This window comes from Somniosus microcephalus, chromosome 16, assembly GCF_052327205.1.
Source record: "Somniosus microcephalus isolate GS21.2 chromosome 16, FLI_Smic_1.0, whole genome shotgun sequence".
Classification (NCBI taxonomy): domain Eukaryota; kingdom Metazoa; phylum Chordata; class Chondrichthyes; order Squaliformes; family Somniosidae; genus Somniosus; species Somniosus microcephalus.
In genome coordinates this window covers 80155539-80170786 of record NC_141002.1, presented here as the reverse complement: position 1 = coordinate 80170786, position 15248 = coordinate 80155539, and positions in this window count along the sequence as shown.

The following is a 15248-nucleotide window of genomic DNA, read 5'->3' as shown; positions in this document are numbered from 1 at the left end:
CAAGGGTATGATAAAAATAAGAGAGAATAGGAGAAAATAAGAAAAGAGATCAAGAGAGGCACAGGAAAACAAGGAGGGAGTATGAGGAGAAAATCTCAAAAAATACTATGAAGAATAGTAAAGTATTCTACATATATATCAGTACAAAGAGAATTATTAAATGTAGGACCTTGAAGAAAAGATGATAGTGAGTTAGTAGAGGATAAGTAGAAATTGGAAGCGTACGTAATAAGTTCTTTGCTTCAGTGTTTCGAAAAGAGAATAATATTGGTGAGGAAGTAAATCTTGAATTGGTTAAAAGCTAGATGATAGATACTATAATAAATAAAATTAAAGAATTAAAAGAGTCAGTTAAGCTAAAGGGGGACAAAGTGCTGTGATTTGACAGGATACACCCAAGGATTCTGTGGAAAATGGGGAAGGAGGTAGTGGAGGCCCTCAAACATACATTTCAGGGTTTCAGGGTTCAATTAAGAGTGCATGGGCTAAATTTAGGCCGCGATTTTCCCTACCTCGGCGGGCGACGTCGGTGACGGGTCACAGCCTGGCTGCTGGCTCCATCCCGGCCTCTGACATGACTTTCCCCTGATTGGGCTTGTTAAGCCTGCCCAGCGAGTTTCCCAGCCAATTGAAGGAAGTGGGTCTGATGATGTCATTTGATGATGGTTCATCAGCCGGTTTGTTTAAAGGGACCATGCGCAAATTTACCTTGACATTTGAGCATTGAGGTGCTGCAAACACTGACAAGCACTGCACTGAGGTGCACAGCTGCACCCAGGAACTCCCATGACTCCCTCCATAAGCTTATGGAAGGAATCACAGCACGCAGGGAGGCCCTCTTCCTTTCCAATGGGCGGAAGAAACCTCCCAGGAGACCAACACAGCCTGGTTGCACATTGCAGAGGAGGACACAAGCAGGGATATCGTCAGGAGGACCAGGCTGCAGTGGCGCAAACCTTTCAATGATCTCAGTAGATCACGAAATGTTACTGCCAAGCCACACTCAACCTCATCCTGCTGTGCCACTCATCACATCCCCATCACTCTGCCTTCCCTACCCTACTCCTGCACATCATTACTCACACCAACTTACCTTGCACTTCCACCCATCCCTCTTTATCTACATTATCACTTCCCCATCTCACTAGCCACCCCTCACACTCACCCTCACCCTCATCCTAGTGCAATCATACCAACAAACAACACACAAGCATAGCCATTGTGTTTTAGGCATTGTTCATGTGAAATTTATGTTAATGTGCTGTCAAACGTTAAAATCTTTATTTTCAACACGTCTTCTTGGACAGATTTGTGTGCACCTTTGGAAGTGGCTTAGTGAGTTGCAGTGAATGGTGAGACATAACGGTAACTCCCTGCAATGGTTATGAGTATGAAAGGAATGGTGTGGGCATTGTAGGGATGCCTTATGTTGTTGGTGTGGGGTGGTGCCAACTTGGCTCATCATGTGACAGCCAGGGTGTGCGGCATCAAGTGAAGTAAATCTGGCCATGGTGAGGCCATCCCGGGCAGCAAAGTGGTCGGGTGCTGATGCCCTCTGTCCTGTGCAGCATCAGGTGATTGCAGAGAAGGTTGGTGTTGTTGTTCATGCTACTAGTATGCCTGGTGATGCTGGTGTGGGGGCTGATCATAGTCAAATTCTGAGGACCAAGGTGAGAGAGTATAAATTGCACCCATGCTAATGGAATAGATGGCAAGTGAAGTAGAGATGACAGAAGCAATCTGTCAATGGTGGGAGAGGTAATGAGGTTAGACTGGATGGAGACTTGTGTAAAGACTTGCAGCATTCTGAATCTGTAGTGGAAATGCAGTTTAGAGAAGCTAATGGCTAAGGGAACATTTCTCCATCAGCTGGGAGCTTTGACTTGACATTTGAAGCTGTCAACTCATCAGCTGATTCAATGGCCACTGACCTCCCACCTCAGCTTCACAGATGAGGTCTAGGCACAGCGGGAAACCGATGGGCAACCTGTCAAAATTCAAAAAGCTGGGAAAAATGTATTGTTAAACAAGCCACTAATGATTTGAATTGGGTCCCCCGCCGCTGCCTGTCGGGTTTGCTCAGCGCTGGCAGACCCAACATCGGGAAATGCAAGTGCGCGCATTTTGACAGCAGGTTCCCGACCCGCTGTCAATCATTGTAAATTTCACAGCTGACCTGCCACCCATCCCATCTGCTGAGTGCCGGCAAGATTCCAGCCTTAGACTTTGATAGTGTAAAATGGGTGATAGCGAATCGGCAGCCCGTTTTACATCACTTCCAAATTTTATTTCCATTGAAGTCCTGTGGCAAGTCGTGCTCAAAGCTAGAGCAGAGAAGAGGTAGGCCTCCAGCAGTGTAGCACCAATTTACTGACCCACATCCCTTTCGAGTGTGACTTCCTGCTATAAGCGGTCCCAACCTTACATCCTTCTGAAGCTCATTTGCCCAGCCTCTGATCAGTCAGGTTCAGAGGAGGACCCTACTGCCATCCTCCTGACAGCCTAACTAAGAGGAACAACTCACTGTGTAGGAATAATAGACATAAGCCTTACATTAGCATAAGTGTGCTAAGCTCCTAGACTACTATTTGCCTACATTTTTGATATAAAAATACAGATTTCCACGGTCTTACAGTAACAACATTATAAAGTTTACATTTCTAGAGGATCTCTGGAGTTTAACATGTTAATTTGTCTGTGCCTGCAAAATATTTTTTGTTAACAGCTTTAGAATAACATTTCTAAAGGATTTCATGATCTGAAGAAGGGCAAAAAATTGTTCCCTTGAGATCACTGAGAAAGATTTCAGAAAATCTATTTTTCTCCTGGTGATGACAAGGCATGCTTTCATCTGTGAATTTAAATACAATGATGAGCATTATATATAGCAGTTGAAAGTCATTATCACGACTGTTAAAGCTACTTATTAAACTGTGGATACAGAAATGTAACAAAATAGCCTATTAGCCAAAGTTTCCAATTAGACTCATTATGATTAGTGAAGACATTAAAATGTGTATAAATTATATAACAGATTCAGATTTCAAAGTATGATTGATAAAACAAGGCAATTGATAGAGAATTGGAATCACAGGATTACGCTAGATTTTGGTGCACTTTTTAATACATATACTTGCTGATCAAGTAGGGAATATTACATTGAAAAGTAACATTCTTACTGTTACAAGGAGGTGAAGACATTTGTGGAACAATTATTTATCTTTAATCAAATTCAAATTAGATGAATACATTTAGAAAATACAGTAGCAAATCCTTATGGGAGATATCACACTGTCAACGACACCCTTCTTAGTGTGTAAAAGTCGAGCAGTCAGTGTATTGCCGGTAAAACCAGTGTATGTTATAAATCAGAGTTAATCAATATTCTAAGACACACTGCTAGAGGATATATTAAACAATGAGTCAACTTTCAGTAAATGTGAACATGAACATCCAAAATGCCACTTAACTTTTTATAATGGCAATACATATATTTTTTAGGGTTATGGTATTTAACAATAAAGCCTTGTGCATTAATATATCTTCTGCAAAAAGCACAATTAGGTATCTAATCATTGTGTGATGACAAATATGTGCTTGGATTATTAACCCTTTAACTAAGGGATGAAACTCGTGTTTTAATGAAAAATGGGAGAATGTCAGTCTTCCCTCTGTGATTAATAGTGCTGTAACAACATTGAATTCCCAGAAATCCCCTGTTTCAAAGCCAAACATTCCTGTAATTTTGTTTTTGGATCCTTAATTACAGAGAACAACAAACATTCTTCTGTTTTCATTAAGAGTGGCACATTGTCTTGGATTCTAGAATGCAGCTAAAAGTAGTCATGAGTTCTTACAAAGGCCAAAAGTACATACAAGGGGCAATTTTGGAAATGCTTGTTATGGTGAGTGAGTACACCTTCATAAAGTCAGTTTTATATTTTCTGCAGATCATTGGGAAAATGCTACCATTACATGCTCCCAATGTGGAGCCTTGCCATCAAGGAGAGCATATTGGAAAAGAGCAACAATATTTTGCACTTACATAGCACTTTTAACGTAGAAAAATGTCCTAAGGAGCTTAACAGAGATTTAATCAATGGATGCTGAGTCAAAGAAGGAGATTCTAGGGGTGAAGGGAGGGGATGTACAACAGGTCAGAATCAGAGAAATGGTGAGTTCTGGGGATGGGGGTGGGGGGTGGCAGGCAGGCAGATTGTAAGGCTGGAGGAGGATACAGAGATAGGGAGGGGGCGAGGCCATGAAGCGATTTAAACACGGGGAAGAAAATGCTGAATTGCATGCGTTAGCAGACCAGGAATCAATGTTGGTCAGCAAGGGCAGGAGTGATGGGTGAACAGGATTTGTTGCAGGATAGGATACAGGCAGCAGAGTTTTAGATGAGCTGAGGTTTACAGAGCTTGGAGCATGGGAGGCTGGCCAGGAGAGCATTGGAATGGTTGAGTCTAGAGGTAACAAAGGCATGGATGAGCGTTTCAGCAACAGATGGGCTGAGGCAGGGGTGGAGACAGGCAATGTTATGGAGGTGGAAGTAGGCGATCCTTGTGATGGAGAGCATATGTGGTCAATTTGGATGCTACAGTTGCGAATAGTCTGGTTCAATCTGAGACAGTGGCCGGGGACAGGATGGAATCAATGGCAAGGGGAAGGTGTTTGTGGGGTGCAATTTTTACCTTCACCGCTTGAGTGGTAATCTGGTGGAGCGGATCACCAACCCTTTGTAGAACCTGTTCGATTTTTATTCCATTGATTTCAGATTACTTCCCAGGTGGTGAAGGTGAAAATTACCCCCAATGGCTTCCCAATATTTATATTGAAACTGTGGCTCATCCAAGACTGTATGTTAGACAAGCAGTCTCCAGTGAAGGTCAATCATCACAGCCCCAGGACATCGCTGCAGGAGTTCCTCAGGGCAGTGTCCTAGGCCCAACCATCTTCAGCTGCTTCATCAATGACCTTCCCTCCAACATAAGGTCAGAAATGGGGATGTTCGCTGATGACTGCACAATGTTCAGCGTCATTCACAACTCCACAGATAATGAAGCAGTCCATGCCCGCATGCAACAAGACCTGGACGACGTTCAGGCTTGGGCTGATAAGTGGCAGGTAACATTCGCACCACAGAAGTGCCAGGCAATGACTACCTCCAACAAGCGAGAGTCTAACCACATCCCCTTGACATTCAATGGCATTACCATCGCCGAATCCCCCATCATCAATAATCTTTGGATCACCATTGACCAGAATCTTAACCGGACCAGCCACATAAATACTGTGGCAACAAGAGCAGGTCAGGGGCTGGGTATTCTGCGGCGAGTGTCTCACCTCCTGACTCCCCAAAGCCTTTCCACCATCTACAAGGCACAAGTAAGGAGTGTGATGGAATACTCTCCACTTGCCTGGATGAATGCAGCTCCAACAACACACAAGAAGCTCGACACCATCCAGGACAAAGCAGCCCGTTTGATTGGCACCCCATCCATCACCTTAAACATTCACTCCCTCCACCACCGGCGTACTGTGGCTGCAGTGTGTACTGTGGTGTATGTAGCCTGTTCCACTTTAAGAGAACTACCTTAAGAGATGTACTACTTTCTCTTGGCTGCTGTATACTGTAGTACCAGTGGTGACCACACCGGTATATAAGCGTTGTGTAGTGATTTACTGGGCAGTTCAGCCCTGACCTTCGAATAGTAAAGACCTGTTAAAGTTATTCTTGTAGTCTGTGTCCAGTGATTTATAATAAGCATAACTGGGACACACAGACTTAACAGTGGCGACGAGTCCGATCTTACCCTGCGGCAGTTTTACATCCAAGGCAGCTTCGTCCTCAGAACGGGCGTCGAGAAGAGGCATCCGCCCTCATCACCCTGCTGAGCACCATCGCACGGGAGGAATCGAGAACCCGGGTTAAAAAGAAAATTCTGACCACAAAGCCCTCCATCAGCGACAGGCAGTGATCATCCCTTCTACCACGGTGGTGGGTAAGCCGATCAGCGACACGAGCAGAAGTCGGCCGCGTTGACTGTGGAGTGGGGGAGGGAAAACGGAGGAAAAAGGGCGGAGAACTCGACCACGGCCGGTGAAAAGGGCCGGGCTGCAATCGAGGCCGAGAGGCGCAGCGACTGGGGCAGCTTAAGGCATGAGAGCCGCGGAGAACTCAAACGCAGCCGGTGTAAAGGACCGGGCTGCATGCGGGGCTGAGAGGCGCAACAGCAGGGGAAGCGTGAATGCCCACGGGAACCGCGGGGGAGTAAAAGCAACGTCGGGGAATTGAGAACCGCTGGGGAGGCGAGAACGGCAGCAGCATGGCAATCGCCATTGCAGCCAGCGGGGGAAGAAGGCAAACGCGGGAATCCGCCATTGTAGTCAGCGGGGGAAGAAGACGAGCGCGGGAAAGACCGCCAAGCGCGGGAAGCCGCCATTTTAGTAGGCGGGGGAAGAAGACAAGCACGGGAAGCCGCCATTTTGAGAAAAAGAAAAATTTAAAAACTTGCAAGGATGCCTAAACATGGGAACATTAATACCTTTGATAGCGATATCGAAGATTGGAACACGTATGTAGAACGCATGGAAGTTTATTGTAAAGCAAATAAGGTACCAGATGATGAGAAAGCACTAACCTTATTAAGCTCAATGGGTGCGAAGACATACGGGCTATTGAAGCACCTTCTATCACCAGATAAACCGGTGGATCAGACTTTCGCGAATATTGTTACTGTCCTGAAAAATCATTTAAACCCCATGCCGCTGATGATAGCGGAACGATTTAAATTTTACAGAAGAACGCTGCTGAAAGATGAAAGCAACGCTGAATTTTTAATTGAACTGCGTAAGCTATCAAAGTACTGTCAGTTTGGAACAGGACTAGCAGATGCGCTGAGAGATAAATTTGTGTGTGGATTGTTAAAAGAAGGAACACAAAAGCGACTGCTTGAGGAGAATGATCTTACGCTTGATAAAGCTGTCACTATTGCAGCATCGCACGAAGCCGCAGCGAGAGGCACTGCGGAAATGCAGCTACGGTCACCGGAACTCAGCACCAATCAAATGGTCTTGGGTACAGTAAAATGTTATCGTTGTGGAAAGACAACGCACGATCAGAACCAGTGCTGGTTCAAAAATCAGGAATGCAGAAAATGTGGCAGGCTTGGTCACATAGCTAAAGTATGCTGGTCAGGAAAGAAGACCAGCAACAAAAAGTCACCGCAGGAAAAGTACAGAAAGGTACACAAGGTGACAGAGAACAGTTCGAACAAACAGTTCCAGCATATAAATAACAAGACCACTCGGAGTTTCGAAATAGGACAACCAGTGTTAGCCCGGGACTATAAAAACGAGAAATGGCAATCTGGAACAATTCGGGCCAGACAAGGACCCCTGATGTACACGGTAGATATTGGTGAAAATGTAATACGGCGTCATGCTGACCAACTGGTAGAATCGAGAACAAGGGTCGAACCCAGGGTTACGGCAGAGACAACCGTGGAAGAAGTTAGTGAACCTGAAGCATCTACCTCAGAAGTGAATGTACCTGATGATGATGTCCAATCCATAAGAGATCAACTAGATGAGTCACCCCAGCAACGAGAATCAGAGACCCCTGAAAGGCGTTATCCAACTCGAATCAGGAGGCCTCCTCAGAGACTGAATCTTTGAACTGTTTTGCATGAAGTTGTATATATATATATAATATCTATATGTTATTATGTTATGTTAAATGGGGATATAACTGTTAAGCTAAAAAGGGAGGATTGTGGTGTATGTAGCCTGTTCCACCTTAAGAGAACTACCTTAAGAGATGTACTACTTTCTCTTGGCTGCTGTATACTGTAGTACCGGTGGTGACCACACCGGTATATAAGCGTTGTGTAGTGATTTACTGGGCAGTTCAGCCCTGACCTCCGAATAGTAAAGACCTGTTGAAGTTATTCTTGTGGTCTGTGTCCAGTGATTTATAATAAGCATAACTGGGACACACAGACTTAACATGTACCATCTACAAGATGCACTGCAGCAACTCACCAAGGCTTCTTCGGCAGCACCTCCCAAACCCGCGACCTCTCCCACCTAGAATGACAAGGACAGCAGGCGCATGGGAACACCACCAGCTCCACCTTCCCCTCCAAATCACACACCATCCTGACTTGAAAGTATATCGCTGATCCTTCATCGTCGCTGGGTCAAAATCCTGGAACTCCCTCCCTAACAGCACTGTGGGAGTACCATCACCACATGGACTGCAGCGGTTCAAGAAGGCAGCTCACCATCACCTTCTCAAGGACAACTAGGGATGGGCAATAAATGCTGGCATTGCCAGCGATGTCCTGATCCCATAAACAAATAAAAAAAACAAACGCAACACAGAGACAGTAGAAGGGTCACGAGAGATGGTGGAAAGGTAGAGCCGAGTGTGGAAACTGATCCCATGTCTTCTGATGATGTTGCAAATGGGCAGGATGTAGATGATGAGAAGAAGGGGACAAGTATAGATTATTGGGGGACTCCAGAGGTGAGAGTCTGGGGGCGGGAAGAGAAGACATTGCCGGAGATGCTCCGACTACGATCAGATAGATAAAGTGAAAATAAGCGAGGGCAGTCCCACTTAACTGGACAATGGAGGATGGTGTGGTTGATCGTATCAAAGACCATAGAGAGGTCGAGGATGATAAAGAAGGAAAATGCACCATAGTCACAGGGGATTTGTGACTTTGGTTAGGGCCGTTTTAGTGCTGGACAGGGGTGTTCAAACATGGAGCTACAGGAAAGACGGGCATGGATTTATGAGTTAATCACGCAGCTGGGAAAGGAAAGGGAAGTTGGAGGTAGGGCAGTAGTTTGCAAAAACAGAAGGGTTGAGAATGGATTTTCTGGGGGGTGCAGGTGATCACAGTGATTTTAAAAGTGAGAAGGACAGTACCGGAGGAGAGGAAAGCATTTACAATGTCAGCTAGCATAGAGGCCAGGAAGGGAATTTGGCTGGTCAGTAATTTAGTGGGAATAAGGTCAAGGGAGCTGGAGTTGGGCTCATGGATACGATGAGCTTGGAGAGGGCATGAAGTGTTAAGTATGTGTATTGTATTGAACAATTAACACAAAGACTTAAACATATAACTCAAACAGGTCTTTACTGGTTGGAGGTAGGGACTATACGTAGGTCTTTACTTCATGCCCACAGGCGGGAACTGAGGGGAGATCAGTACCCACAGTACTATTTATACCCCTATGGCCAGGAGTGGTACTGCGCATCACTACGCCCTACAAGTAGTGCAGTCCTGTCCATAGGTTCAAAGTAGCACACATATTACATACACAACATTCCTCCCTTCCTAGCTTTACGGTCATCTCCCCATTTAACATAACGCAATAACATATATACATATATAACTTCAGGTTTACATAACAGAATAACATAGATACATAGATAACTTCATGTCAAAACAGATCACAGATTCAGTCTCTGCGGAAAACAGTTCACAGATTCAATCTCTGTGGTGTAGTCGGTTCACGTTGCTGGAGTGACTCATTCAATAGTCCTTCCATGGATTTAACAGTTTGAACTTCCGAACTGAATTGGCTCCGTTCGGAGGGACCACGTGTGTGATCTGGTAGAGGTAATAATGGTTCAGATGGGTCATCTTCTGTTTCGACTTTTCCTTTTCTGCTTCTTGGAGACTCTCTGGGCTCCACTGTCAGCTGCCAGCTGCATGCGCAGTTCCTCCTTCTCTTCCTCCTTTTTCCGTAGTAGAGCCACCTTCTCCCGATGTTCCGTAGACTTTCGGTGCTCCTCCATGATTTCTGTATGGTGGGAGTCGAAGTTACAAGTTGGGCAGGACAGGACATAGTAATATTCGGTGTCGTCCTGATCTAGGCCAGCGAGAGGGTCTTCTATTTCCTCCATACCCACAGGCGGGAACTGAGGGGAGATCAGTACCCACAGTACTATTTATACCCCTACGGCCAGGAGTGGTACTGCGTATCACTACGCCCTACAAGTAGTGCAGTCCTGTCCATAGGTTCAAAGTAGCACACATATTACATACACAACATGAAGGTAGATAGAAGAGAAAATAGAGAAAGGCCCAGGTTCAAGGGGAATGGGGAAGCAGAAGAAGCTGCTGAAGGGAAAGAAGTCCATGAACTCCTCACATTTTTTGTTGGAGGTGAGGGTGGAGGGAGCAGGGGAGAAGGGTTTAAGGAGGCGGTTGGTTATGGAGAAACAAAGCCGCAGGTTAACTTTGCTCCCTGGAACAATCCTGGAGTAGCGAATGGTTTTGGCAGAACAGAAAGAGGCCTGATAGCGCTTGATGTGAACCAGACAGATTTGCCCAGCGTCCCCCTTCTCCCAGCTCCAGACACTTATCCCTTTAACGACCGCTGTTTATGCTGCATTATGATCCAAAATACTGAGTGGAGCCGGCCCACGCCACCTCCACTTAACATTGACAAATTTTATGCAAAGGTCCTTAAACAGGCAGTTGCCAGAGATGCCTGAATATTGCCCAACTCAGTATAGTGTGGGGTGTATTTCAGGTGCCCTTGGGGCGCAGGACATTTCACCCCAGAACTGGTTTGTTTTGCCCCATCTACTACCTGGAAAATTAGAGAAACGAGGACCAATTTTTCTCCCTTTAAGTCAGTGTGAATCATTGTCAAAAGTACCAAGATTTCAAATTCAGCTCACTGCTTATTGTAACTTAATAATAAACTTACTTCTTTCTCCATTTCATTCGAAATTGCTCAATCAGCAAGCTCACAGTATTATGAAATATGGCAAACAAGATTTTATTATGAAAGGGTTTCGTTTGACCCTTTTGTTCCTTCTTCTACTGACAGCCAGTACAAACCTAGACAATAGCAATTTATGCTATGAAATACAAGAAAGTACTTTTCATTACCTGAATACCAATGTCCCTGTTTTTAATGCCAGGTCTATGACTAACATGGCTTAGTCACATTACCTCTCACTAGAAGAAATGGCAGAATTACGTAGCATGTTTAGAAATAGCTGAATAATTTATTTATTTTGTTTCTATTTTGTAACTTATCTTATGGAGGTGTTAGCCTTGGCTCAGTGGTAGCACTCTCATCTCTGAGTTTGAAGGTCATGATTTCAAGCCCTACTCCAAAGACTTGAACATATAATCTGGGCTGGCAGTCCAGTGCAGTACTGAGTGAGTGCTGCACTGTCAGAGATGCTGACTTTCGATGAACTATTAAACCGTAGCCCCGTCTGCCCCCTCAGGTAAATGATCCCGTGGCACTATTTTAGGAAGAGCAGGGAAGTTCTCCCAAAGTCCTGGACTACATTATCCCTCAACCAACACCACTAAAACAGCATTACCTCATCTTACATCTTACATCTGTTTTCTCCACAGATGCTGACTGACCTGCTGAGTGTTTCCAGCATTTTCTGTTTTTGATTCAGATTTCCAGTATCTGCAGATTTGTTTGCTTTATTTGAGCAAAGTTGCATTTACTTGCAGACACCACCATTTGGCTTATTCTGTGTTCTGATGCATTTATCTCTTGAAAGAGAAAAAACCCAACTGCATTTGCACAGGGGAAAATATATTCTTCTGTGCACCCGTGACAACATCGTTACTGACCTCTCATTCTAGCAGTGCTGTTTTTCATAGTCTACTACAAGTTTCGTACCAATAAACTACTATCGGGACAGCTGGTAGGCAAGTACATTAATGTCTGCTCTGGAATTACAGGAATAAATTTTGAATTTTAATACTGGTGATCGAGTATGAGCAACTGCATTATCCAGTGGTCTGCGGTATATATTGTTGATGGTTTAGTGATGACTGTGCAATTAGTCCTTGGGGTGTGATTTGTTTCTCTTCAAATGCAGTACAGGATACTACTGTTTGAAATTGTTCTTCAAATTCTATTGGTTAACAATCACACCAATTATTGTTACAACTTCACATTAGGTAAAGACAGCCAGCAGATCTGCGAAACATTCATATTAGATATCACAAGCTGGTGTATCAGCCCAAGGTTGAAGACTACCATCGGAACTCCTTGTAAAAATTAAACAGTTACAAAGAATTGCAGTTAATGTTAACATTCTCTTGTCTGTTCCATGCTTCCCAGTAAGAGTACTAAAAGTCAGTTCTCTTTATCTGTCAGCAGTCCAGAAGGATAGTGCTTTCTATTTGAAAACAGATTGGGAATTGTTATTGGGACCTTCAGGATGATGGAGGTCCATTAGCACTGAAATGAAGAAATTGACTGCAACACATTTTGGAAAATAATTTATTCAGTAGAAGGTGAACTTGACAATTTGAATAATGAGTATGAACAACACATTATAGAGACAGAATGGTATTAATTATTCAGCACTGTCTACACAAATTATATACTTCACTTCATTCTAGTGAGAGGCAGTTGTTAGATTATTGAGATTTTACTCTAAAGAGGTCATTTTCCAACTTTGCCCACCTGTGGGCAGGAAGCCTCGCCCACCCAGACAGCAAATTAGAATTTTAGGCATAGATTGCATATGATTTTCTAATCATTTGGAGGAAAGATCATGTGCAGAAGGCACCTCAATTTCCAACATGCACTCCCAGTGGGCGAAGCTCCCTGCCAGGGGCACAAAGTTGAAAATTATCCCATCATTTTTCTCAAGTGTGTGTCTTAGACAACTGCTGTAGGCGAGCCCTTCATCGAAGGAGGCCATTCAGCCCATCGGGTCTGTGCTGGCACTTTCGAAGAGCAATCCAGTTAGTCCCACTTCCCTGTTCTTTCACCGTATCACTGCAAATTTTTTCCTTCAAGTATTTATCCAATTCCCTTTTGAAGGCTACTATTGGATTGGTATCCACCACCCTATCAGGCAGTGCATTCCAAATTCTATCCACTCATTGCATAAAAAAGTTTTTCCTTCATGTCGCCTCTGGTTCTTTTGCCAATCACCTTAAATCTGTGCCCTCTAGTTATCAACCCTTCAGCCATTGGAAACAGTTTCTCTTTATTCACTCTATCTAAACGGTTCATAATTTTAAGCACCTCTATCAAATCTCTTATATCTAAGGACAACAACCCCAGCTTCTCTCCACATAACTGTAATCCCTCATGCTTGGAACCATTCTAGTAAATCTCTTCTGTACCCTCTTCAAAGCCTCCACATCATAGTTGCTGTTAGGAGAGGTCGCTAAATGAAGCGTTATCCACCAAAATGGCGTGCAGCCTCTTTAATGAGTGCTAGCAGGCAACCGAATTGTCAACCAGCCCCTTAACGATCCTCCAGATGGCCGTTACTAGCACTGCCTTCAACAGCTTTACCAAGATGGCGTCTTGCACTAAACGAGTGATAAACTGCCTTTGCAGCTTAAGATCCCATCTTGGCCACCTCTTTAGCACCTAAATTATTCGGCCAAAATTGCCCCCTTTGTCTTTTCCTCTTTCTACAATGTTCAAGTTTTTAAAACTCAAAAGAGGGTGGAATTCCATGACATCTTTACCTCGACTTCTCTGTACCTTTCCAACCTTGCTAGTATGCTTTCCAACTTTGGCCATTTACCTTGGTATTTACCTTCAGTATAAAATTGTATACATTGTAAGTTCATCTTCCTCATATTGCCAAGCTCAGTAACCCTTCCAAGCTAACATTTATAATGGTGACATCAACACTCCCTCTTTAAATAGAAATATTTTAAACATATTTTGAAATAGGTGGAACATTAATAATTTATTTGCTGTTTGATTTTTGTTTAATAAAGAGTGCTTTGGCGATATTCCAGCTATAGATAAATTTGAGGGTGTACCTCTGTTCAGTATGAATTTAAAAACAAAGAACAATTGAAGAAAAGTTAAAATACTGGTATTTTTCTAGCAATTTTGCTACAGGCTGTATCAAGGCAAAAGGTAATTGCTATAATTATGCAGAGTCTCGACATCATTTCATGATGATAAATTATTCATTTTTTTTGTATATTATTAATAATTGTGGAAGAACATTGGAGTCATTGCATCATGATTGATTGCAGTATCAATCTGATTATCTTTTGCATAAATCTAATATAGTGGTAAACAGTCTGACATTTTCTTCAATGTGTTCATTTTTACCTAGAGAATTCACTGATCAAAATATTGCATCTTTCATACTCTATATTGTACTTTTCCAGACATAACTTGTTTCAGTATGTTCATGCATAGCTGACAGAGTCACACAAAATTTCCAGGAACTTTAATGATTTAAGGAAAGTGAACTGTGATCCATGTTCCAGTCCCTAACCTGTAAAGATACAGTCACGATAATAGCTCAATGATCCATTCGTACAATTAAAATAAAACACTACTAAATGACTCTAAAAGTAAAAGTGATTTCAGAGCAAGGGACTTTCAGTCAGTTGAAAACACTATCAATTTAGTAAATCAACATTTATTGATATCACAAAGAATAAATTTCATTTGACTAGTTGCAGATCAGTTTAATATTTACAATGCAATCTGCTATTTCAGGTTTTAATCTAATAGAAAGTATGTTCAGTTTGTTAGTTGCATTACATTTCTTTACATATCTTGATAGCTTATTGAGTGGGAGTTATTGCCATGGCAATCTAAATCTTTGTTACTTCAGCATGACTCACCTTGCCATAAAAGCTTAATGTTTTATTTCTTAATTTCTTTATCAAATGCAAATAGCGATGTCTCACCTTCTATTTCAGCACTGCTGATTTAAATCAAAACACACAATCTGAAATCTTGATTCTTTTAAACACCTGGTACCGCAAACTCGTGCAATATATTTTATTCAGATGAATATAGTTGACTGGAGCTGTTTAAAATTTAAATGGTCTAATAGCCCATGGGATCGATAAATTTAGACAAAATATTGGTTCGGCCACAATTAGAGTATTGTGTGCAGTTTTGGCTGTTCCATTATAGAAAGGACATTAAAGCCATGGAGAGCATGTAGTGTAAATTCACCAGGATGATGCCAGGGACAGGATACTATAGTAATGAGGAGAGACTTGAGGTATTGGAACTATTTCCACTGAAGCGGTGAAGGCTAAGAGGAGATTTAATGGAGGGTTTCAAAAATTATGAAGAGTTTTGCTAGTTTTAATTGGGAGAGGCTATTTCCTCTGGTTGGTGAGACAATGACAAGGGGTCATTAATTTAAAAGTATTGACAAGAGAGTGGGGAGCGAGGTTATTAGAATTCTTTTTACAGAGATTTGTTGCAGTATGGAATGTTTTATCACAGGG